At 39.8% G+C, this 26358-nt stretch overlaps 1 long non-coding RNA gene and 1 pseudogene across 1 annotated transcript in view; one reads left to right on the plus strand and one right to left on the minus strand.

The window, feature by feature from the left end:
- The window catches only part of LOC132537482 (uncharacterized), a 583655-nt gene that overhangs the window by 299744 nt on the left and 257553 nt on the right, over positions 1-26358 (minus strand). The gene's annotated exons all lie outside the window — the stretch shown is intronic.
- On the plus strand, positions 9100-9390 carry LOC103111932 (elongin-C-like; annotated as a pseudogene).

Consider the following 26358-nt stretch of genomic DNA (forward strand, 5'->3'; position numbering starts at 1 on the left):
AGTTTAGGTCATGTTGAGTAAGAACTCTGTAATTTCTCTACCTCTTTTGTTAATCCAAAGGCTATGGACTCTCTGAAGCCAGGGTGTAGTCAGAAGGATTCTGATAATGGGAACACATTAAGTCCCAGCAAAATGCTTTTAGGGAAAAAAAAAAAAGAGTCAAATATTCCAGTACCTGTTTGGCTTCTGTTTTGATCTTTTTTGTTTGGTTTTGTTTTGATTTTTGGTTACCAGGAAGAATAGGAAAAGAGAAATATATGGTTGGGAAAAACTTCTGTTGTTGCTGAGTTTGAATATTGTCAGTATTAGGGATTATGTGCCATTGTGGAATAAGTGCTCTCACTGATGCCACTGAGAAGCAGTTTTAATGGATTGTGTCTGTCAGTGGGAAAAGGACAGATGGAATGGGGGAGGATACATGCTGGAAGAAATTGGATGAAGAAATGCTAAAAAACTATAGAGAACTGTCAGAGATCTGAATTTCTTTATATTGGCTTCTTAACATTGAACACTGAGTGGAAACATATTTGTTTGAATCAAAGGTGATTCTAGAGTCCTGGCTTAGGCCCATTTTTGTGGTTTATGTAGAAAGATTTCCTTTATCAATTATAGACAATGCAGGGTCTTTTCTGTCTATTCTATATTTAAAATGTTGTAAAATATCTCTTCTGAACTAGTTTATCAACAATATGTGCTTTCTGTAGCCTGTGTATTGTTAAGTATTTAAATCATTGTGTCAATGATGGGTGGAAAAGGTATTTCCTTTTAGTCTGATTACTTTTCATTAAATTAATCATTTCTATTCCTTTTTATAGAGATATCTATTATTGTCCTCTGATTAGTTTTATATTAATTTATTTTTAAACATTTATTCTTTTTTTTCATTCACAACATCCACAACTTTAATGGCTATTTTTGATACTGCTAAAATAGCAAAGGGTAGTTTTCCACCTTTTCCCAAAGGGCTTCAAGTGAGCAGCCTTTGCCATCCAGCAGGCTACTGACAGACCAGTAAGGAGGGGAGGGCTGGGTCTCTAGCTCACCATTCTTCTCCTCCTCCTCCTCCTCCTCCTCCTCCTCCTCCTCCTCCTCCTCCTTCCCCTTCCCCCCCCTCCCCCTCCCCCTTCCCCTTCCTCCTCCTCCTCCTTCTTCTCCTTATTCTTTTTTAATGAGAACACTGTTCAGTTTTAGCCTATGTTGGTGATGAAGATTGAAACTAGGACCTTGGAGTGTCAGGTGTAAAAGCCTTTTCTTGCAGAATCACTGTGCTATCTCCCCAGTTCTGCTTAATTTTATAATGGGATCCTTTGTCATTTTTCTTAATTTACAAAAGCTCTACTCATCTCATCTCTAGCAATTTATAAATGAAAAGTACCCAATCCCAAGGCACACCTTTTTAGGTTTATAATTTCCTCAATATTGAAAAATGCAAAAGCTTTTTCACTATAGTCATAGGCACTCAGAAGCACAATTCCTCTAACTAGGTTTCCTCCACTGATTCCCCAGGACTTAGATTCCAGACCCAAAAAAGTATGCAGGGATGAGAGATGAGAGGGACATGTCTCTATGCTAAGAAACTTGGTTTGGTGGAAAGAACATTAGAATGAGAATCAGAGACCCAGACCTTAGTTTGATTTGCTGTAAGTTTCTTGTATGACCATAGGCAACTGACTACCTATTTGGATTTAGGATCCTTATGAAGACCTCATGAGTGTTTTTTGAAGTTCAGTTCTGTGGAACTCTAGAGGGTCCCAGGGAAGAGTTTCAGTAGTTCTTCAAAATTTCACTTGAATTTCCCATGCAGAATATATTTTAACTATAAAACACTACAATAAAAGTAACATACATTCAGATGTGTTTTGTTTCACATTTGAATGTATCTAAGAATATCAGCATGTTAAAATGTGCTGTTAGTTTAAATTATTTGGAACAGACATTAGAATAAAATCCTGCCATCTGGATACACACACACACACACACACACACACACACACACACACACACACACACACACACATTTGGTGAGAGACTTTCTTTTTTTTTATTTTATTTAAGAAAGGATTAATTAACAAAACCATAGGGTAGGAGAGGTACAACTCCACACAATTCCCACCACCCAATCTCCATATCCCACCCCCTCCCCTGATTGCTTTCCCATTCTCCATCCCTCTGGGAGTATGGACCCAGGGTCATTGTGGGTTGCAGAAGGTAGAATGGCTTCTGTAATTGCTTCCCCGCTGAACATGGGCATTGACTGGTTGGTCCATACTCCCAGTCTGCCCCTCTCTCTCCTTAGTAGGGTGGATCTCTGGGGAAGTGGAGCTCTAGGACGCATTGGTGGGGTCTTCAATCCAGGGAAGCCTGGCCAGCATCCTGATGGCATCTGGAACCTGGTGACTGAAAAGAGAGTTAACATACAAAGCCAAATAAATTGTTGAGAAATCACGGACCCAAAGCTTGGAATAGTGGAGAGGAAGTGTTAGGGGTGGGTACTCACTGCAAACTCTAGTGTACTTCTGCTTTCAGATATATATTTTGCAGTAGTTTATAGATATGTGTGAACATATGCTCTCTCTCACAGAAACTGGTGTATATTTAGGTTTTGGGACTTTGTTAGAAAGTGAACCACCTGAGATGAAATTAGAGTATACTATGAAAGGAAAGGTCTCACCCAAGTAATGAAGCTGAAGGGTTGTCATTCCACATGTGAAGTCTCTGGACACAGTCTGAGGTGAAGCATGTTGAGGTGGCAATTGTTGCGTTGGTTAGGTTGTGATCGGCGGATGCAATATTATTTGATATGGATTGGGCGAGGCATATGGGAAAGTGGGCCCTATCCAAGGGTTCCAGGCCTGGGGGAAGTAGGGGCTCTATAGTGGAGATGGGAGGTTCCTGCTGTCTTAGGGTTCAAAAAGACAATTGATAGTTAATGTTATCATCACATTATTTGGTAATTGGGTTAACTTTGAAAAGTCCTTTTGTTAGGGTTTGCTGTACAGTACCCAGTATCTTGTATATAGCTGTGCTATTGGATGCTTCTGATCTACTTGGTCTAGGCTTTTGAGAGAGTCCGCATATCAAATACACAGCCTATATATTTAAAAGATTCAGTTTGTGTTTTAAAAAACTTTGAGACGTACAATTGATTTTCCCCCTCGGTGAGAGACTTTCTGTACTGGTTTGTCTTTCTTAAATTCTGACATGAGTACTTTATGTCTCTATTGATATAAAATAGAACATGCACATTTGTGACCACCGTACATTTGTAGCTGCACAACTAAAAGTCATATCAAGCTTATGTGCATTCCTTTGCATCTGGCATAATAAGTCTTCCTTGTAATACAACTGATTCTCTTACATCTTGAAAATATCACATTAAAGTTAGAAAAAAAATGGTTCCTTTCTGGCTTTCTGATTTTAAAAATGCAAGAATTTATTAGGTGTTCCTATTCATCCAACTCTGAAAGAGATATTTCCTAGCATTCCTTTTAAACTTTGTCGTGATTTTAGTTGAAGAGAAACCTAAGTGCTAAGGCAACTCACTTTAATGCAAAACAATATAAAAACTGCTAACATTTGCAACTAGTTAGCCAGACGAATAAGTATTTTCTAAATTCTTTGCAATTAAACCAAAATATAATAATCAATTATATCCAAATGTTTCACTCACAAAATTAGTCTAGGAGTTCTCAGTGATCTGCTTCAACACACACACACACACACACACACACACACACACACACACACACACACCTCATCTATATATCCATCTATTTTTCTATAGCACTTTAGAATCAATTATTGGTGAATTTGGGGTTTTACTTGTCTTAACTACTAAAACTTCACTTAAGAATTTGTTTTTAATTATGTTGCCTTTTGCCTAGGAAACAAGAAAAACCACAAGATTAGAAGACCTCTGTGATTTCTTGCAACTCAAATGTTCTATGCTCTTCCTAGGTGGTGTGGGCAGGGTGGGGTAAGTTGAGAAAGTAAAGGGTAGCCAATCCCCAGTTACTATGTTTGGCTTGAGAGCTTCTTTTCACCTTTAAAGCAGAGATAAATGACTGCTCAATTATACACTCACCTCTTCTGGGAAATTACATCTGGTTGAAATTTTAAATGTACAAATAAATGGTTACAGGAAAAACACATGGTGCCTAGGAAATTATCAAAGAGTACTCATAGACTTTTTTTTTTTTTTTTTTTTGTCTTCAGGGTTATCGCTGCAGCTTGGTGCCTGCACTACAAATCCACTGCTCCTGGAGACAATTTTTTCCATTTCTGTTGCCATTGTTGTTGTTATTGTTGTTGTTGGATAGGACAGAGAGAAATCGAGAGAGGAGAGGAAGACAGAGAGGTGGAGAGAAAGACAGACAGCTGTAGACCTGCATCACTGCTTGTGAAGTGACCCCCCTGCAGGTAGGGAGTTGGGGTGTGCTCAAACGTGGATATTTAAGATCTTGAATTTTGCACCATGTGCACTTAACCTACTGAGCTACTGCTGGCCCCCTATTACATAGATTTTAAAACATATTTTATAGAGCACAGTACACTTCAAAACTTGTTAAACTTCCATTAAAATGTACTTTATTTTCCTGTACACTTCCTCTCTGGAACAGATGCCTTCTGCAGGCAGTATCTGATAGGATTGTGGGAAGAGTGGTACATGGTGTTGGAGGTGGATGGGAACTCTAGGGGAAAGTGTTTTGGTTTTATTACAGCGGCCATTTTCATAAGTCTCCCTCACAGCTTAATATACTGTGAGGGTCTCTAGATGTGGGGCTCTGTGGCTCTGATGACAGTATCTGAGGTAGACAACTCTAAGAGGGCCTTCAGAACACCCAGAGAGAACTGCAGTTGCACAGTCATCTGCACTGGCTTTATTCTCTATAATCCCTCCCCTTAAGATGGAAAATAAAAGTTGGGTTTAGAGTGCTAAAGGGTGGTAGCTCCCAGAGATCTCCCTGAGACTAAATTGACTGTTTCAGTGAGATGACTGATTTCATGACCTAGTTTTTTTTTTTTTTTTTTTTTTTGGCTGGAGGACTAGCTGACTTAAGGTGATATTCTTTTGATTCTAACCTTGGTTACTGTATTACTTAGTATGAGCACTCATCTACAAATAGTAGAGACCCCAAGCAACAGTAGTAGTTGAAATATTTGTCTTTCATATAATATCCCAGAAGCAGGATGTCCAGAGTTGCTTTTGAACTTTATTTCACAGGTGGCCCAAAGACCTACTTCCTTTGTTTTTCTCTACCTTTAAGATGTTTCCCTTATATGAATACTCCCCAATGTTCATAATTCAGGTAAGCATACAGAAGGAAAAGAGGAGATATAAAGGGATGTTCAGTATTTAATAATGCAACCTTAAAAGTTCACAAATACATCACTTACAATCACATTCTCTTGCCCAGAATTTGGTTATATGACCATAAATACCTACAAGGGAACCTAGAAATGCAGTTTTTATTCTATGCCATGTACCTAGATAAAATGGCGGTTCCCATTATTTTGAACAATGACAAAAAGAATGAATACTGGGATGTAACCAGCCAATTCTTTTTTTTTTTTTTAGCCAGCCAATTCTTAAATATTTATTTGATATGCTTACTGAAGTATACATTACATAGCTATTAGGTGAAGTTCTGAAAATCTGGTCTGTATCACAGTGGTAAAGGGCCTAGACCTGGAGTTTTTCATCTACAGGGGCAAACCTGGAATCTCCTGACTGAATGGTTTGTACTTTGATACTGCCTTTATCACTATTTGTCGCAGAGATGGACAATTATAATGTTTACTGACCTCTGAAACTCCTTGAAGATATCAAGTTAAGAAAGACTGATCTAGATTACCAATTGATCTAAAACTCGACTGATAATGTAGAGACAGACCAAAGAGTTTTAAACTGTGTCCTTAGTACTCTAGGATATTACAGCATTCTTGGGACAGGAAGAAGCCATGGAAAAATAAGTGTTTTTTTAAAAGTTATTTTTATTTATTATTGAACAGAGACAGAAATTGAGAAGGGAGGGGGAGATAGAAAGAGATAGAGACAGACACCTACAACCTTGCCTCACTACTCACAAAGCTTTCCCTCTGTAGGTGGGGACCAGGGGCTTGAAACTGTATCCTTGCTCACTGTAATATGTGCACTTAACCAGGTGCACCACCACCTGGCTCCAGTGTTTGTTTTTTTAAATCTAAACTCATGTCCCACTACGCATTCAAATTTTTGTTGATATAAGATTTTGTTAGAGAGAGAGAAAGAGAGAGAGTGAGAGTGAGTTTCATACTTCTGCTTATTCATCAGGATTTAAATATCCATAATCGAGAAAGTAGAAATTAAATATATATTAAATATTAATACTAGGATGGATTATTTGCTTATTTGGTGGATAATAACCTTGACAGTATTTTTTCAAGGAAACAATTTAATTTGAAAGTGATAGAAAAATGCCAGAGTTGAAAAAAACTAAACAAGCAATGGGATTATATAGTTCTGAAGAAGCAATTATGCAATACTTATAAAATTCATAAAGCAAATCTAACACAATGGGTAGGAAAAGGGGTTATATCTAGGATGGGAGGGAAGATAGAATTCTGGGACAGCAGTGGAAGGATTGGTGCATTTGGTGGTAAAATAAATTAATTGCTTTCTGTTTGCTTTGATTTTGTTAGTGAAATTCCAGGTGAGATCAGTGAGGTAGTAACAAGGAAGAGAAAGAACTAGTGGTACACTGGGGTGATGAAAAAGTAAATTTACTAACAAACATGGAAGAGCTGTAAGACAGTGTTGTGGGTTCATAAGGAAGTTTTCAGCCTTCAATCTTAAGTAACTCTTGCCTGTGTAAATTTCAACTATGCTGGATCTCAGGTAGATATATGCAGAATGTGATGTTAACCATGAATCAGGTATTCTTGATTTACATGTCTGAACCCATTCCTTATCCTTCCTTCCCTGGCTTAGTACTCTGGGAGTATGTCATCTATGAATGACTCAGTAGATTTCTTGGACTTTTGTTGGATTTAGGCAATGAAAGGAAAAGGCAGGATATAAAATGTTGGGGGCAACAAAGTGCTTAAAGTTACTGACCCATTTCCTTCCCAGTGGTTCCTGGTAGACCATGGCTACATCCTCTCTGATATACCCCACACTCCTAGTGGACAGTTCGCTTATAATTGTGGCTCTTTGTAGATTCCTGAAACCATTCTCTCATCTCCATCAAGACTAGGGCTGGTAATTGATTCCTGCTGCTGTTAACTATGGGATGCTTCCCACCTCTCATTGTTTTCCCTTCATCTGGCTATAATTTTACAGAGTCCCTTTATCAAAATTCCTTTGCTCTCTGTTTTTTTCATTATTATTATTTTTAATTTCTTGCTAAGTACTTGACTGAGCCTAACCTGGTTTGGGGTATAGTTAGGCAAGACTGTCAGGAGAAACAGCATGATGTGTGTAGATGAAGAGAAGATGGAAAGAATATCCTAACTTGAAACAAGAGGAGATTAGCAGAATGGATAAACTGAAAAGGAGGTGCAGTCTGTTGGGAAATCCCAATGGGGTCAAGATATTCTTGGGTTGGGATACTAAAATGAGAGAACTAAAAATTAGGAAGAGTTTTATTTATGGCTCAGCAATACATATTAAAAAAATATTTATAAAATGAAAATATTGACAAGACTATAGGATAAGAGGGGTACAATTCCACACAATTCCCACCACCAGAATTTCATATCCAATCCCCTCCCTTGATAGCGTTCCTATTCTTTATCCCTCTGGGCATATGGACCCAGGATCATTATGGGATGGAAAAGGTGGGAAGTCTGGCTTCTGTAATTGCTTCCCTGCTGAACATGAGCATTGACTGGTTGATCCATACTCCCAGCCTGCCTCTCTCTTTTCCTAGTGGGGTGGGGCTCTGGGGAAGCTGAGCTCCAGGACACATTGGTGGGGTCATCTGTCCAGGGACGTCTGGTCGGCATCATGCTAGCATCTGGAACCTGGTGGCTGAAAAGAGAGTTAACATACAAAGCCAAACAAATTGTTGAACAATCATGGACCTAAATAGTCTGGCCGGAATAGTGCAGATGAAGTGTTGAGGGGGGGTACTCACTGCAGACTATTGTGTACTTTTCTTTTCAGGTATATATTTTGCTATAGTTTATGGATATGTGTGAACATGTGCTCTATCTCACGGGACCTGGTCTGTATCTAGGTTTTGGGACTTTGTTAGGAAGTGAACCACCTGGAATGGAATTAGAGAATACTATGAAAGGAAAGGTCTCACCTGAGTAATGAAGTTAAAGAGTTGTCATTCCACACCTGAAGTCTCTGGACACAGTCTGAAGTGAAGCATGCTGAGGTGGTAGTCGTTACTTTGATTAGGTTGGGGTCGGCGGATGCAATATTATTTGGTATGAATTGAGAGAAGCATTCAGGAAAGTGCACCTCACCCTAAGGGAACAAATTTTTAACTCTGATAATACAGTGCTTAAAATTGAAAACTTACAGCATTTCTGACCTGATGGAAGTGATTCTTTTGTTTGCTACAAAATCTGTAGCCACAGGGGGTTGGGCGATGGCGCAGTGGGTTAAGCACATGTGGCGCAAAGTGTAAGGATCCCGGTTCCAGCCCCCGGCTGGCTCCTCACCTGCAGGGGAGTTGCTTCACAGGTGGTGAGGCAGGTCTGCAGGTGTCTGTCTTTCTCTCCCCCTCTCTGTCTTCCCCTCCTTTCTCCATTTCTCTCTGTCCTATCCTACAATGAACAACATCAACAATGGCAATAATAATAACCGCAACGAGGCTACAACAACAAGGGCAACAAAAGGGGGGAAAATGACCTCCAGGAGCAGTGGATTCATGGTGCAGGCACCGAGCCCAGCAATAACCCTGGAGGAAAAAAAAAATCTGTAGCCATAGGCTGCTGGGGTGGTGTGGGAGTAGGTATGGGGGGGTAACACTGGAGTAGGGGCTAGGGAAGTGTGTGGGGACCCAGTGTGGTGACAGAGGTGGCTGCTGAGAAACTAGTTTTTCTTTGTGGAAATGAAGTAGAATTTTGTCAAAACATGTAGAGGAGAAAAACCTATGGTGGCTGATGCTGTTGTTTATTTAACTGATACCATCTGATGGCCATGCTAATTGCAAAAAGAGAAACCTGCATTAATATCAGGAATAATAAAAGCCATGTTGAATGGCTCAGTTTGATGAAAATTAACCAGCGAAGTCAGTTTTTAGAGAGACCCCTTCATATGTGTTATCAAAAGTATGCACGTATTTTACCTATAATATTTGCTTTACTAACAGTTCTACTGGGATTCCTTAATTCCCAATTGCATGGGAAATTGCACTGGAACTGATGATGGCTGTAAACTTTTGAGATTGTTAAATAAAGTTAATTATAATAAACTGTTAACTTTTTTCAGTATGTTACACCTATAGTTCAGTTAGTATTTTTTTATACATAGCATGTTGACTATGTGTAACTGAATTCTAATGTTCAGTGTAAAATCGATTATCTTCTGTTTGATTGCATAGGAATCAGAGTTTAATTTTGTTTGCTGCATCAACCAATTAAAGACATTTTCACAAACTGAGAAATAAACAAATATGCCCTCCCTCCCCTCCTAATAAAAAAGAAAACTTGTGATGCAGGCCGGTAGAATAGAATTGAGAGCCCAGAAATAAGCTTCCTTCCACAAATACAGAACTATGGACAACTAATTTTTGACAAGGGATACCAAAACATTAAATGGAGAAAGGAGAGTCTCAACAGGTAGTATTGGAAAACTTGGGTTTAAAATACAAATGAATGAAGTTGAACCACTATATATCACTGTGCACAGAAGTCAACTCCAAGTGAATCAAGGCATGGATATTAGATCTGAAATTATCAAATATGTAAAAGAAAACATTGGCAGAACACTCCATAATCTGTGTTTCAGAAATGTCTCCAAAGACCAAAACCCAACAGCAAAGAAAACACAATATGTTCATAGCAGCATAATTTATAATAGCCCAAACCTAGAAGCAACCAGGTGTCTAACAACAGATGAATGGCTGAGTAAGTTGTAGTATATATACATAGTGGAATACTAATTGGCTATTACAAATGGTGATTTCATCTTCTTCGCCCCATCTTGGATGGAGCTTGAAGGAATCATGTTAAGTGAGATAAGTCAGAAACAGAAGGATGAATATGAGATGATCTCATTCATAGGCAGAAGTTGAAAAACAAGATCAGAAGGGAAAACTCTAAGCAGAACTTGGACTAGAGTTGATGTATTGCACCAAAGTAAAAGACTTTGGGGTGTGTGTTGGGTGGGATGGGGGTGGGGGTAAGGGTGAGGGTTCAGTCCTGGAACATGATGGCAGAGGAGAAGCTAGTGTGGGTTGTATTGTTATGTGGAAATGTTATATATACACATATTATTATATTGTACTGTCTACTGTAAACCATTAATCCCCCAATAAAGAAATTTAAAAAAAGAAAGAAAATACTACCATGATGTCAACTTGATTTTTGTGGGCAGGCGACCTCACTAATGTGTCCTGGAAACCCCACCTCCCCAGAGTCCTCCAACACTAGAGAAAGATAGGAACAGGCTGGGAGTATGAATGGACCCATCAGTGCCCATGTCCAGTGGCGAAGCAATTACATAAGTCAAACTTCCCACCTTCTGTACCCCATAGAGGTCTTTGGTCCATACGCCTGGAGTGATAAAGAATAGGGAACCCTCCAGTGGAGGGGATGGGATATGACACGCTGGTGGTGGGAATTGTGTGAATTGTACCCTCTTATCCCACAATCTTGTTGATCACTATTGAATCACTATAATAGTAAATAACTAATAAAAATAATAAATAATAATAATAAAATAGGTTGAAATATAAGAAAATACAAAGCATATCTTGGACTGGGTTTGATGTATTGCAGCAAAGTAAAAGACTCTGGGATTAGGGGGAAAGTTTAGGTCCTGGAACATGATAGCAGAGGGGGACTTAGAGGGGGTTGAATTTCTATGAACTGAGAAATGCTATACATGTATAAACTATTGTATTTTATTGTTGACTGTAAACCTTTAATCTCCTCAATAAAGAAAAAAAAGGTGAATTCACCTTCTTCACTTCATCTTGCATGGAACTTGAAGGAATCATGTTAAGTGAAATGAGCCAGAAAGAGAAGGATGAATGTAGGTGATCTTACTCATAGACTGAAACTGGTAAATAAGAACAGAAAGGAAAAACACAAAGTAAAACTTGTACTGCATTTGGTGTATTGAACCAAACAAAGTAAAGACTTATGGTTGGGGGTGGGGGATGACTTTCAGGTCCTGGTGCTTGGGCTTTGCAGAAAACTGAGAAAATTTTACACATATATCAACAACTGTACTTACTATAAATGATTAATTCACTTAATAAAAATATAAAAAAGAAAACTTGTGATGGGTACAGTTATTGATAATATTTATAATAATATTCAAGCCAGCCACAAACTTTGGCTATATTTCGGAATTTCCCTAGGGTGGGGCTGAGAGAGTTAAAAAATATTGATGACAGCTTTTCCTCCAAGATTATGACTACATTTTGTCTGGTTCTGGGAATTGGAAATTGAAAAAAAAAAAACTGTGTCAAATAATTCAGACCTTTGACCAGTGTTGAAAATCACTGGTGTAGGATATGAGCATAGGAGCATTTAACTGAGGTAGACAGAATTGATCCTTAGTGGTGAGAGGCCATTAAACCGAGAGACAGATTTGGAAGAAGTGAATATGTAGAGATCACTAAGAATGGTAGCAGAATTCATGGTGAGAAGAATTGAATTAGTCAGGAACTAAAATTGGGAGATTGAGTATAGAAGAGCTTGAGTGTTTAAATTACTCTGGATTGAAATCTCTGGTCTTATCTCTTAGGAGGGGACCAATGTTTAGGAGTGGATCTGCCTTTAGTCAGACTTGTCCTTGATGTCCACCACTTCCTTAAATCTGTTCTGGCTTTAATTCTTATTACTTGTTTTTAGGATTACTTTTCCTCCACTGCTATTGGTTGGGGAGCCACATATAGCTCCAAATCTCTGGTGTTTTACTAAGATCTGGTCTCCTTTCCTTTCCTTTCCTTTCCTTTCCTTTTTGTTTATTTATTTATTTTATTAGTGAGCTAATATTGATTTACAAAACTATAAGATAAGGGGTACAATTCTTTACTGTCTGTACCACCAGAGTTCTGTGTCCCCATTCCCTCTATTGGGAGCTATAGAAATTCTCTCAAAGTTACAGATATAGGTTAACTATTATTTATATAACTATCTTTCTGTATTTGTATATATTTGCCAATGTTTTTCTATGGTCCTATCTTCTCCTTTCCAAGTCATACCTACACCTATTACTACTTCCAAAAGCCCTTTCCTTTTCCCTTCTTCTCTCTTTGGGTCCTGAAGAATTCGGATTTCAGAGCCTTCTGGTCATTTTTTCCTATTCATCTTCCACCACTGCAGTATGGACCAAAATTATTTATGAGGTGCAAATGGTGGGAGTTCTTGCTTCTATAATTGCTTCTCTGATGGATCAGGTTGATACATATACCTAGCCTATTTCTATCTTTCTCTAGTGGCTTAAGCCGCTGGAGAGGTGAGGTTCCGGGATACATTGGTGAGGTTGTCTGCCCAGGGAAGTAAGGATGGAATCATATCATCTGCAACTTGGTAGCTGAGAGGCAGTAAGATATAAAGCAGAACAAATTGTTAAATGAACAGGAACCAAAAAGTCGGAATAGGGACCAAGATCTGATTTTCATGAATGTTGGGCCCATTCCTTGATCTTTACCAACCTTTAACCTTCTTCTTCTATTTATAGAAGAATCCTCCTCCTCTGTTCTACTCCATTAGGACCCTCTTAGGATGTTGCTGAAGTCCATATGTTTACATATAGCACATACTACCCTGTAGCAAGCTTGTATAGCAATAGAGAGCCTCATATATTGTAATACAAAGTGCAGTTCAGGTAGGTACACACAGCCATTCAAATCCTTTCCATATCCAATTCAGTATGTGTCACACTGGCTTGATTATAGAGAGAACAGGCTGTTTTAGCTGAAAGTTTCATCTTTTTAATTTTTTTTGCACATGCATGCCATTGTGGGGCTATTTAAATCAAATTATTCTCTACAACTGAGCACAAAACCAGCACATTTCTGGTTTTGCTCTTTCCAAAGATAATTTCTGCTGTTTAATGAGATCTGAGAATGAAGTCAGGCATGAGCAGGAGAAAGGTCACAGTGTGTGCTCAAAGGTATATTAACTACCATTGGAGCTGACATCAGTATCCTTCCAAGAGGACAAAATTAAGCAGCAAATAGTAAATATGTTCAATGGCACTTTATTGCAAGTAGGACCATTTACAATGAAATAAGAATATGAGAGTGGTTTCAAAGAGAAAATGGGAGCGCTTACAAATAGAACACATCTTATAGGTTAGAGTGGGAATGTGATTCCAGTCAAGGTTAATGGGGAAACAGTTAATGAAGGGTACAGATTCCAAAGCTGCATGATGCCATATTGTATCTCACAGATGTAATTAATACTAGAGACTCAAGCTAAATGGATACATTATACCTAGCAGACAACTTGAAATTCTGCACACAATATAGAGAAACTTCTCTGGATGTTTTATGACTCACCCTAGTTCTGACAGTGTGACATTTCAGGCCACATTTTTTTGTCTCCTTTCCTTATGGAGTCAGTAGGGTGTGTGTGTGTGTGTGTGTGTGTGTGTGTGTGTGTGTGTGTGTGTGTGTGTATGTGTGTGTGTGTGATTGTGGTGGTGGTAGAGGGTGAGGTGGTGAGCCCTGCAAATAAGGAGGCAGAAGAGGATATTTCAGCCTAGAATCAGTTGCTAAGAGCAAGTATGTGCCCTTGGGCAAGTTATTTTCTGCTTCTCTTTAGGTTTGATTCATTTGTAAAATGAAGGGGTTGGATTAGATAATCACCAAAAAGTCTTTCTCTAGATTGAATTGTGAACTCTGCCACATCACTGTTAGCACTTCCTTTGTAAATATGCAGATATTGCCTGTATCTGGAGAAAAGATTTTATGTCTAAAGTCAGAGGAGGATGAGAATCTGTTTGTGACATGTATGTGTCCTTCGTCAATTCCTATTCTGTCCTTGAAATGAAGATTTATGTAAAGAAAACTTCTATTTCTAGCACTTATGCTCATTTTTCTTTCAGTTTTTCTTCTACTTTTTCCTTGAAGAATAAGCCAGCAGAAGTGAGGTTACATACAGAGATAAAAATGCTTGGGATTAAGGTAAACTTGGGTGAAAAAGCTTTCTTATCCAGTTGACTGTAGGATTAAGGTCCCTGCTTTCTTTTGTCTCATTCTCTTGCTCTGAACACCCTAGGCAGAGAAGGAATGGGGATCAAATCACGCCTTTGCATTTAGCTGTCTCCTTTGACTGTCTGGAATCTTCCCCCACTTGCCCATTTGAGTAGAGGGGCTTAAAGTAGGGCATTTGCAGGCACTGAGTTTTCATCCCAGTGATCATCTTATTGACAGGCATTGCTTCAGCTGAACACTTTTCTCTGTGTTGGGGCCTGTTTATAGGTGGCATCCTGAGGGCAGATTCCTTTCTTATCCTAGCTTCAGAACTCACTTTGCTGCTTTTCAAAATTCCCAGGTGCACATTGTTTATTTCACCTTTCTCACCCTTCTTGAACCCCAGTTACCCATCCTTACTCTTTCCTTACCTCTCAGAAAATCAAACAAAGCAACCCCTTCCAGTGTGACTGATACAGGTGTTAGTTATCTATGTATAGATAATTAAAAAAAAAAAAAAACTTTCTGTATGTTCCAAGTGAAGTAGCAAAACAAACAAACAAAAAAACTGTCTGCTAAATCCGAGATGGGGGAGAAGTAGCACACATTAAATCTCTGGGTTCTGCTTTCCTCCACACACAATAGAAAGGTAAATCTTGGAGCCTTGACGGCCCCCAGGCCAAGTTACTACAGGACATTGACAGCTGCAGAATTGCACCTATTGATTACAGTGTAGGAGGGAATGTTTTATCAACCTTTAATTGAACAGATTCCTAAATAGAATAGGATCAGCTTTTGTTGTGCTCCTGCGTCTAAATAGCTCTGAGTGAGCATGAGCACTGGCTAACACTTCTTTAATGGATCCTCATTTGGAAATTAATTCCTTCCTTCCTTCCTTCCTTCCTTCCTCTTCCTTCCTTCCTTCCTTCCTTCCTTCCTTCCTTCCTTCCTTCCTTCCTTCCTTCCATCCTCCCTTCCTTCCTTCCATCCTCCCTTCCTTCCTTCCATCCTCCCTTCCTTACTTCCTTTCTTCTTTCTTTCCTTCCTTCCTCCCTTCCTCCCTCCCTTCCTCCCTCCCTCCTTTTCTTCCTTCCTTTCTCTCTCTCTCTCTCTCTTTCTCTTCTTTCTTTCTCCCCTTTCCATGGGTTCTAGAAACATTGGTCCTCAGATGAAAGTGTTCACCAGAATCTCTTGGAGGAATGGCTAGACACACAAAAGGTAGTACCCTGCTTATTCTGATTCAGCATCTGGGCAGGAAGCTGGTTAACTATATTTTTAAGTAAACACTTTTTTATAGGGTTTGAATAAAACACAAGTGAATATTCCGAAACTTCTAAGAGGATTCCATTTGTGTGCTAAGAGCCAAAGTTACCAAGTGGACAAAAAGTGCTGTAATTATGTGATAATCATATTACATTGTTTTCCACAGGAGGGGATATGGTTGCCTGGATGTGAAAAGGAATATATTAGCACTGTCTTTGTGACTTTTCAAGTGTTAGAGCATTTCTCTCTCTCTTTTTATAGCTGTGTTGCTTATTTCATTTCAAGGAACAATTGGGTTTTGTTGGAGGAGCCCATCATTTAGATATAGTCTCTCCTCAGTCTCCAATAGGAGGGGTACTCCCCAGCCATTGCCACTAATGTGTTAGTGAATTGCAGTTCACTGAAAGAATAAGTTGGGTTTCATTACATGATGCTATATAATATGGGGTGACCTACTCCCATTGTTATGTTGGGTGGTTGCTCAGACAGTTCTGATTTTGATTTCCTGGTAATTGCTTCCTCATGGATTCAGCTTTCTCCCTTTCTACGCCCCCCCCCCCCCCCCATTTTGTCCTAAACAGATGCCTCCACTGATCCTTGTTGCCAATCTCAGCCTCCTTCAAAGCCTGATTTGTTCCTTAATGAATTCGCCGCACACTACACTGTGGCCAAAGAAAATCAAGAGGCCATTTCATCAAAATATCTATGATGGAAAAACTTGTTCTCATTTTGAACTTGTGTTTCACTTCTGTCACACCTGACCTGGAGAGGCTACATGGGGGTGATGGGAGAACACATGAACCCTGGCTACTGTTCAAATGTCCTGATTTTGGTGACTATTTTGTTTACATTCCTGCTCTGCTTCGCCTTTGAAGCTGCTCCTTATTGGTGGATTGGTGGGATCCTGAGGCTTCTATCCATTTTAGAGCTGCATTCCCCAGAGTTTGACCCAGCAATGGAGACCTGCACTTTGTCTTTTAAGTAGATAAAAAGAGAGGTCAGTCAGAAGTAATTCCCCTACTCCTCGTATAAACAATTTAACTGCTGCAGCAACATACTTGCTTGGAATTACTCCCTCAGATTCAATTCCCTTTTCCTGCTCCACTTGTAAAAATGGTTAGTGTCCTCTATAAACTGCAGCTCACCAAGGTGCAGGGCTTGCTGTGCGGTTGTAGAATAAATGTTAATCTAATACAGGTTACTAGGTCAAATGCAATCACAGGCTTGTGGGAAAAGCTTAATACTGTTCTGCTTCTTCTAACACAGTAAACCTGGATATTATATGATAGGTTAAACACCAGTGAACCATGGCAAGAATTTTCTTGAAAGTAGGATTTAGTACAAAGGAAACTACATTGAAATGGTGACCTAGGATTGACTTTGTTCTCCAAGAGAGCATTCAAGATGCTGAAGCAGCCTGTGAAAATGGACTCCTTAAAAAGGTGATGTTCTAGAATTCCTTGCTCAGGGCTTGACTGCCAGTAGGAGCAGCTGTGACATATCTAAAGGTCTCATATATTGTTGACTATGCTTTCAATTCCCTCACATCCCCCCCCAAATTCGTAAGCATGTGTGCGCGCACACACAGACAGATTATCCTTATGAAAAGTTAATGTGCTTTGGAAAGCCTATTAGAATCGGAATCCCAACTTGAACATAAAGTAAACACAGCATCAGGGATGCTAAGCATATGTGGGCCAACTACATTTGAATAGATTCTATGCAGATCTTCTTGGTGGACTCCTCACTATTTTATATGGATGTTAGTGCTGTTAAGTGTTCCCAGCCTGTATGCATGATCAAATGCCAAAACTGAGATGTACATATGCCAGCAGATGTATAATAAATGCTTAAGTAAATGAACATCAGGTTCAGGGAAACTGTAAAATCTGCTTTGTGGGACCATTTAGGGTCTGTCATGCATAGAGGTAGCGACCTGTAAGAACACAGACTTTTCAAAGTCTCTTGAAGTACCCTGTGAAAATGGACTCCTTAAAAGGTGATGTTCTAGAATTCCTTGCTCAGGGGTTGACCGCAGGAGGAGCAGCTGTGACATATCTAAAGGTCTCATATATTGTTGTCCCTCTAGGAGACTGATCTCAAACTTCTTGATTAGCTTAACAATGGCAAAGCACCATACTCCTAGCTTTCTGCTGATACTGTAGTTAGCATGCTATCGTGGCAAGGAAAGGATTCTTGAGAAACAGACTTAAGTCGAATTTCTTCCCCTAAAAGCAGTTGCGAACACTTGTATCCTCCTTTGCCCTTTAAGAGAAGTTCTTATCACATTCCAAGGATTTATTTGGCTTGTGAAAATATATAGTTGTGCATTTACAGAAGTGACATAGATCCTAGTGATTAAGGCAAATCACTTAGCACATTAGTTGAGTAGGAGTGTGTAGGCATTTCACAAAAGGCCTCCTTCTGCTTCCATGTGCACTTAAATGACTAAATCAGGTAATGTATTTCTGGATGGTTGTGAAATGCTAACTAAAGTCGCCCTGGGAACATGAGTGTCCCTCAGGAAAACTTCATAAAAGAACAGCCACTGTATGGAGATATACCCCTGTTATTTTACAATCTTGTTAATCATTATTAAATCACTAAAAAAAAGGAAAAGAACAGCCACTGGCTGGTCACTGTGGGAGAAATACATTATAAAATTCTTTATTTTGCTTTTTTATTACCTTTATCTATTTATTGGATAGACACAGCCATAAGAGGGAAGGGAGAGATAGAGAGGAAGAGAGACAGAGAAAGACCTGCAGCACTGCTTCACCACTCATGAAGTTTCCCCCTGCAAGTAGGGACCAGGGGCTTGAACCCGGGTCCTTGCACATTGTAACATGTGAGCTCAACCAGGTGTACCACCACCTGGTCCTGCATTTTTAAATTCTATGAAAGAAATTCATATTTGGGAGAAAGCAAACCCAGTTTTGTTCCTAAAATGTGTTTTTTGGTAGGAATGGAAGAGATCTTCAGTGGTTAATTTTATGTGCCACTGCATGGGCATCCTTTCTGGCCAGTCCATCCTAATAGTACACTTGTAGCCTCTAGCTTCACTGCTGCAAGCAGGCGGCTGACCACTCAAACTCTAGTAAAGCTGGCTGGAGGGTTGCAGCAGAAACCAACTCTTATTCAGCTTCTCTCTGGCCAGTATTAGAGCTATTTCCTTCTACAGTAACAGGGGCCCTGAGGGCTTCCATTGATTCAGAAATGTCAAACACATAACACATAGATGACTTAAAATGCCCTAGACCCATTTCTCTCTTTACTGAGGACTGTATGGTCAGGTTTCTTTGCCTCTTTAGGACTCCATTTTTTTTCTCCCAAGTTTTCCTTTGAAAAGATGTTAAGGGGAAAACCTTCTTTTCTCCATAGCTTCTGTGTATTCACTGAGCACAGAATGCTGGTGAACTGCCTGTTTTCTTTATGTGTATGATCCATGAATATTATATCAGGCCCATGTATATTATTCTAGCTAGTGGAGATTAATATGGCATGTGTTCAGGTCGTGGTTTACTCCAGGATGAAAATGCCCAAGAGTGGCATATCAGCTTTTTAGCTATTGCAAAGCTCAGTGTAGAGACTTGTCCTTTAGTGAAATGTTTATTCTCTGAATGACCAAGGCATTAGGAATGTAATGCAAGTTTGTGAGCTAGACTACCTAAGCAGTCTCTGTCTCAGTTTTGTTTTTCCAAGTTAAAAAATGATGATATTGTGTCTTCTGTACCTCTTTGTGACAGTTAAGAAAGTGATTCCCTGATAGTCTTAACTATTTACAACAATAGGTTATCGCTCATTTCATTTCTTCTAACATTCTACTTCCTTCTGTTATCTGTCTCAAGACACACAAATCTGTCTCTAGGGGGCCAGGCAGTGGTGCACAGGGTTAAGTGCACATAGTACAAAATGCACAAGGGTCCTGATTTAAGCCCTTGGCTCCCCACCTGCAGGGGAATCACTTCACAAGTGGTGAAGCAGGTCTGTCGGTGTCTGTCTTTTTCTCTCCTTCTCTATCTCCCTCTTCTCTCTCAATTTCTCTCTGTCCTATCAAAAAAAAAAAAATCTGTCTTGTATTGTTGTTTTCTCCAGGCTGGCTTCACGGGCGGGTAACATACGACCAGAAACTCATGGATGAGCTGAGAACGCAGTTTAATCTTTATTCATGAGCGGGCAAACAGTCCAACAACCTAATCACAACACAATGTGCTCCTCCATCTCTCTCCTCCAGCGGCAGCATCAGGAACCAAGGAAGTATGTAGGATAGGGGGCGGGGAGAAGGGAGAAGCGCAAAAAGCCAAAGACTAAACCACAATCTCCCTGAGGCGGGGAGTGAGACCAAACCAATGTAACAGAATGATCATGTAAATAGACCACAACGTCAAGCAGTGTAACAGAAGGGATCCCAGAAGCAGAACTAGAAGCGTACCAACATCTTATTTGGTGGGTTGCTCTTGCTGTTTGGATTCAGTTTTGTTATTGCCTCCCCAACTTTTCCTAGTGTCATATATGCCCTCAACCCTGGTAAAATTCTTCAAGGGAATAGTTGACTTAGATGGCTAATGCAGGCCTCACCCAAGATAACTTTTTTTTTTTTTTTTATTTAAGAAAGGAGACATTAACAAAATCATAGGATGGGGGTGGGTACAACTCCACACAACTCCTGTCACCCAATCTCCATATCCCCTCCCCTCCCCAACAGCCTTCCCACTCTCTATCCCTCTGGGAACATGGACCCAGGGTCATTGTGGGTTGCAGAAGGTGGTAGGTCTGGCTTCTGTAATTGCTTCCCCGCTGAACATGGGCGTTGACTGGTTGGTCCATACTCCCAGTCTGCCTCTCACCCAAGAGAACTTTGGGAAATCAGGTGTGTGAAATACTAATGCAGGGAAATAGGTTCTAATTCCCTTCATTTTCCCCAGGAATTGGCAATGACCATTTGAGATCATTTAGGCCAATAACAAAATCATTGATTTTATGCAAAGAATGATAATGTTCTTTCTGTCAGGTTAGAGGGATTGTCAACCTTATAGTTTGGGTTTGGGAGTCCATAGCTAGGTGCTGGGTGGTGGTACACCCAGCTGAATGCAAATGTTACCATATGCAAGGACCCATACTCAAGCCACTAGTCCCCACCTGCAGGAGGGAAGTTTCAGGAGCAATGGAGTAGTGGAGCAGTGCTGTAAGGTGTCTCCTTGCTCCCCCTCTACTTCCCCTCCCTTCTCAATATTTCTCTGAACTATCAAATAAAATATTTTTTTAAAAAGTAAGTCCATATCTTGTTATCTTACACTGAAAGAAATCAAAGCTAATTTGGCCAAATCCAGGTATGGGATGTGAGAATCTAGACCATCTAAGTGTAGTCATGCACTTGCTATCACAATTGTCTTATAGTAAGAACAGAATCTAGAACTCAATTCCCTCTAAAAGTCTACAAGAAATATATATTAATGTACTTTTAAACCAGAAAAAAGGTAAATATTTGGTGAAGGCACTGGCTTCTGAACCTTTTTTTTCATCATGTATGTGTATATGTGTGTATGTGTATGGAGGAGGCTAGAGAGAGGGAGAGAGAGCTACCATAGCACTGGAACTCCCCCTAGTGCTGTGGCACTTCTGTGTGGCATCAGAGTTTGAACTGGGTCACATACATGACAAGGTGCCTGCCATACAGGGTGAGCTATCTTTTGAACTCCAAAGGGTAAATTTTTAGATGAAGAGATACATTTTGAAAATGTCAGAAGTAATCGCATAGGCAAAAGTATTAATGGCCCATGAAAGTCAGGTGCAAACCCGCTTTTATGAACTTTATAGACAATCTTAGTAATGCACATATTGGTATTGAATATAAGTTTCTATCTTCTCCTAAGTGTGGAAGAAACTTACCCCACACATGATGAGAAACACTTCGTGAGGTGGCTTCCAAGGAAGGGGAACTAGTAGTAGTCAACAAAATGAGATGTGTTCTTCTCTAGAACAGAGTTTGTGAGATAAGGAAACTAATCCTCTAAATGAGGAGGACTTTCTTAGTTACTTCTAGTTATACTTCATTTCCTCTGTATCTAGTGAACTGATGTGGGATTGATATGCCACCAGGCCAGAAAAGTTTTGGGAGTGAATCAAGTATGTGAACTTTTATTATTTATTTATTTATTTATTTACTTACTTACTTGTTTTTGTCTCCAGGTTTGTTGCCCTTATTCTTATCATTGTTATTGTTGTCATTGTTGGATAGGACAGAGAGAAATCGAAAGAGGAGGGGAAGACAGAGAGGGGCAGAGAAAGATAGACACCTGCAGACCTACTTCACCACCTGTAAAGTGCTCCCCACCCCCACAGATGAAGACCCGGATCAAATGGGATCCTTGTGCTGGTCCTTGTGCTTCAAGCCAAGTGCACTTAAACTACTGCGCTACCGCCCCCCCCACCATGAACTTACTGTTAACTGAGGGATACATTAAAATTCTAGAACTCCTAGACTGCACAGCTTCTAGGATAGAGGGAATACAAATGTATTTATCTTCCAATAACTTTGAGAAGAGAATGCCATTCTCTCATAGGAAATACTTCCCTAGAGATAAGGATCAAAAGAGAGTTCTAAATCAAAGAATAAGAATATTCTCTTCAGACCACTGGATTATTGCAAATGAAGTTCAAACATCAAATTCAAAATTGCAAGAGACAATTCTGCTACCCCATCCAAATTACAGGACATTTATAAAAGGCTAGCTACTGTGTGCAAAGGCACAATTCAGCTAAGCAAAATGTACTCTAATATCAACACAACATTATAAAACTGATCACTTTCTTTGTATAAAAATTTAAAAGGGCTCCATGGACTCTTTAAGCCAAAAAAGAGACTTTTGAAAGCAGTTCAGGAAATTGCCATCATTGAAGCGATTTCCACATGTGTCTCTCAAAATTACAATCTTCCTTTAGGTGCTGATTTTTCCTAGACTGCAATAAGAAATGAAAGAACAGTTTATTTTCCTTTTAAAAAGATGGCACAACTAAATAAAAAGGAAGTCCCTGAGAAGCCTGAATGTGGGAATGATATGCAGACCATTAGCTTTCATTCCTTGGCTTTCTGGCTGATCCATATTCACAATTTGCTATGAGTATTCCGTTCCATCTAGGTCAGGAAGAATTACATGTGTGTAACTGAAGTGGAGTGTGGATTTTAAGCAGAGCATGTGATCCTAAGAATGCAGAAAGATGGTATAAATTTGCATCCCCTTAAGAGGAACCCTCTCTGAAAACAGTGAAATCACTTTAATCTGATAAAATTAGAAGAGAAGGGGGTTGGAAATGCCACCCAAAAACTTCTCACAACCTTTTCTTTTCATCTAAGCAAAAAGCTACAAAATTACCTGTCCAGTTGTCAAATGTCTTTAGCACAGATTTCTTAAACTGTAGTGCACACTTGAATACAAGGTTAATATTATCCTCTGGAGATAAGTGAAAACAGTTCCCATTCCTGGGGAATGAGCCATGATCTTCTTTCTGAAATCTTTCACAAGTGAGAGTTGAAGCTACCTGTGGGGCAGAGTGGCCATTGTGCTAGTAAGACCCATACCATTAGTGATGCCACAGTGCACATACTCTTCAGGGCATCTCAGCCTCTTTAATGCCCTGCCATAGAGCAGAATCTTGTTTTTTTTTTTTTTTTCTAGAAGAGTCACCATGGAAACCAATATGCTGTTCATTTTGTGGTATTTCTTAAGCTCCTGCTAAAGAATTTATATAAGTTTTAGGCTTTGTCTTTTTTCTTCTTTTCTCACTTTGCGCTGTGTAACCACAGTGGGGTCAAATTTCATGGAACAAAGTTCCTGTTGATTCCAACTCATGCCTTTGTCTTCAGCTTAGTGTCCATGGGTCCAGTCAGTTAAGTGACACATATGGATAGGCAGTCTGCCCTTAGTAATCATCTGGCAAATTATCTGAAGAAAAGGACCCAAGTTGGGGGTGAGAATGTTTTGCAGATACCTGTCATAGGGAGATGAGGCATTATACTCATGTGTCAACAACTGCACTATAATCCATTAAACCCCTACCTCCAGTCCCAATAAAGTTTTTTTAATTGAATTTTCAGGGGTTGTACACTGTCACACTTTTTTAAAAAATTTTTTATTTAAGAAAGGATTACTGAACAAAAACATAAGGTAGGAGGGGTACAACTCCACACAATTCCCACCACCCAATCTCCATAACCCACCCCCTCCCATGATAGCTTTCCCATTCTCTAGCCCTCTGGGAGCATGGGCCCAGGGTCGTTGAGGGTTGCAGAAGGTAGAAGGTCTGGCTTCTGTAATTGCTTCCCCACTGAACATGGGCGTTGACTGGTCGGTCCATACTCCCAGTCTGCCTCTCTCTTTCCCTAGTAAGGTGTGTCTCTGGGGAAGCTGAGCTCCAGGACACATTGGTGGGGTCTTCAATCCAGGGAAGCCTGGCCAGCATCCTGGTGGCATCTGGAACATGGTGATTGAAAAGAGAGTTAACATATGAAGCCAAACAATTTGTTGAGCAATCATGGATCCCAAGCTTGGAATAGTGGAGAGGAAGTGTTAAGGAGGTACTCACTGCAAACTCTAGTGTACTTCTGCTTTCAGGTATATATTTTCCAGTAGTTTATGGATACGTGTGCACATAAGCTCTCTCTCACAGAAACTGGTGTATATCTAGGTTATGGGACTTTGTTAGAAAGTGAACTACCTGAGATGAAATTAGAGTGTACTATAAAAGGAAAGGTCTCACCCAAGTAATGAAGCTGAAGGCTTGTCATTCCACACGTGAAGTCTCTGGACATAGTCTGAGGTGAAGCATGTTGAGGTGGCAATCGTTGCGTTGGTTAGGTTGTGATCGGCGGATGCAATATTATTTGGTTTGGATTGGGAGATGCATATGGGAAAGTGGGCCCTATCCAAGGGTTCCAGGCCTGGGGGAAGTAGGGGCTCTATAGTGGAGATGTGAAGTTCCTGCTGTCTTAGGGTTCAAAAAGACAATCGATAGTTAATGTTATCATCACATTATTTGTTAATTGGGTTAACTTTGAAAAGTCCTTTTGTTATGGTTTGCTGTACAGTACCCAGTATCTTGTATATAGCTGTGCTATTGGATGCTTCTAATCTACTTGGTCTAGGCTTTTGAGAGAGTCCGCGTATCAAATACACAGCCTATATATTAAAAGGATTCAGTTTGTGTTTTGAGAAACTTTGAGACATACAATTGATTTTCCCCCTCTCATATTAATTAACTAGTGATTTATATGACTACATTTTGCTAGGAGTGTACATAAACACACCAAAAGACTGTGACTCATCTCTCCCGCCCACTCCCACCCCCCACTGGCCCAGGAAGCTACATGTCTACCCCTCACCACTGGGTTTTTACTTTGGTGCCCTACCGACAATTTGATCAGGTCCTGCTTTTAGTTTCCCTTTCAGATGTTCTTACTCAACTTCTGTTGATGAATGGGATCATCCCATACTCATCTTTATCTTTCTGACTTAGTTCACTTAACATAATTCCTTCTATCTCAGTCCAAGATGGGTCAGAGAAGGTGGGTTCATTGTTTTTGATAGCTGCATAGTATTCCATTGTGTATATATACCACAGCTTTCTCAGCCACTCATCTGTTGTTGGGCATCTGGGTTGCTTCCAGGTTTTAGCTATTATGAATTGTGCTGCTATGAACATAGGAGTACACACCTCTTTTTGGTTGGGTGTTATGGAGTCCTTGGGGTATAACCCCAGGAGAGGAATTACTGGATCATACGGAAGGTCCATGTCTAGCCTTCTGAGAGTTTTCCAGACTGCTCTCCACAGAGGCTGTACCAATTTACATTCCCACCAGCAATGTAAAAGGGTTCCTCTGTCCCCACATCCTCTCCAGCATTTGTTGCTGCTGTCCTTTTTGATGTATGCCATTCTTACAGGAGTGAGGTGGTATCTTAGTGTTGTCTTGATTTGCATTTCTCTGACAATCAGTGACCTAGAGTAGCTTTTCATATGTTTGTTAGTCTTTTGGATCTTCTCTGAGGTGAATGTTTTGTTCATATCCTCTGCCCATTTTTGGATGGGGTCATTTGCTTTTTTGGTGCTAAGTTTGCTGAGCTCTTTATATATTTTGGTGATTAGTTTCTTGTCTGATGTCTGGCATGTGAAGATCTTCTCCCATTCTGTGAGGGGTCTCTCTGTTTGTTTAATAGTTTCTTTGGATGTGCAGAAGCTTTTCAATTTGATGTAGTCCCATTGGTTTGTTTCTGCTTTAGTCTTCCTTGCAGTTGGGTTTGATTCATCAAAGATGTCCTTGAGGTTTAGGTGGGAAAGTGTTTTACCAATGTTTTCCTCTAAGTATTTGATTGTTTCTGGTCTGACATCTAGGTCTTTGATCCATTTGGAGTTGATTTTTGTTTCTGGTGAGATAAAGTGGTTCAATTTCATTCTTCTGCATGTTTCAACCCAATTTTCCCAGCACCATTTATTGAAGAGAGCCTCCTTTTTCCATTTAATCCCTTGGGCCCCCTTATCAAAGATTAGATGCCCATAGGTGTTGGGATTTACTTCTGGGCTTTCAATTCTGTTCCACTGGTCTGTGTGCCTATTTTTGTTCCAGTACCATGCTGATTTGATGATGATGGCTTTATAATATAGTTTAATGTCTGGGAGTGTGATGCCTCCATTTCTGTTTCTTTTCCTTAAGATGGTTTTGGCAATTCTAGGTGTTTTCAGGTTCCAGATAAATGATTGTAGTGTTTGTTCTATTCTCTTAAAGAAGCTT

Source organism: Erinaceus europaeus, chromosome 3, assembly GCF_950295315.1.
Source record: "Erinaceus europaeus chromosome 3, mEriEur2.1, whole genome shotgun sequence".
NCBI lineage: Eukaryota > Metazoa > Chordata > Mammalia > Eulipotyphla > Erinaceidae > Erinaceus > Erinaceus europaeus.